This window comes from Aplysia californica, unplaced genomic scaffold (genome assembly GCF_000002075.1).
Source record: "Aplysia californica isolate F4 #8 unplaced genomic scaffold, AplCal3.0 scaffold00223, whole genome shotgun sequence".
NCBI lineage: Eukaryota > Metazoa > Mollusca > Gastropoda > Aplysiida > Aplysiidae > Aplysia > Aplysia californica.
The window spans coordinates 75,452-76,630 of NW_004797493.1; positions in this window are offsets into that span (position 1 = coordinate 75,452).

Consider the following 1,179-nt stretch of genomic DNA (forward strand, 5'->3'; position numbering starts at 1 on the left):
TGTACACACAGTACATCAAACACAACCACAAGTACGTGTCGTGGATCATATTATATTACATGTACATATTTTGTATCTCCACATCAGACACAACCACATGTACATACAGTGGAAACCATATATTACATGTACATATTGTGCATCTCCACATCAGACACAACCACACGTACATACAGTGGAAACCATATATATTACATGTACATATTGTGTATCTCAACTATCAAATATCTCTTTAACGGGTGAATCAATACCAACCATGTTTTGCCCAGCAGTTCGTCTCAATTTGTCTTAACGTAATCATATTTTTCCACATCAATTGGGGTTAGGTTAAAAAAAAACTGTTCTCCATAATTATATAGAAACTACTACAAACCTCCTTCACGCGGAAAATGGAATTGTTCATAGCACTTCCCACTTCTCACACACATTTTGTATACACATATGGCCTACGTCACAGCTCACCTATGACACTTTTTAGTGGCAAAACTTGTTACAAGAAATTAGTTTTATAGTGAACACTTATTCCCAATACATGTATTTATTAAGGAATTTTCTAGAACAGAGCTAACAGGTGTTTACAAAAATATTGATCTGTTAAGACACAATGATACAAGTCGCTGTGCAAAAGCTGGAGAGTTTATGTTTGACATTTGACTGTCCCAGTAGAATTATGCAAATTTAGATGGCCAAATTGTGAAAAGAAAAAGCAAAATTATGCAAAAATTCTGCAAATTACCGTAACACCATTCGTGACATGCTTTTCAACACGAAGTTTCATGATATTCATGTTTTATGTGCAGGAAAATTGAAAACAGAACATAATATCAGTATCAGTAATTTGTTGTGTATTTGGAAAGAAAACAATACACATCAGTCAGAAAGAAAAAACCCCCAAAAATATCATCCCTGTAACTTTCAGCTGTAAATCTAGATCTAGATTTAGATGAGGAAAGAAAAATGTAAGAAAAAAGAAGAAAAAAACGACATTTGGACCTCTGGACCTCTGATGCTGGCACATTACTAAAACCAGGGACACCTGTCAAACATGAAACATCAGCAGACATGAGAACAACAACTTTTGATGGATTGAAAAATTGAACATGCTCAAGGAACAAAATCCCAACCCATAACCAATATCTTCTAACATGGGAAATAACCAACTTTTCACTTAAATGAGAC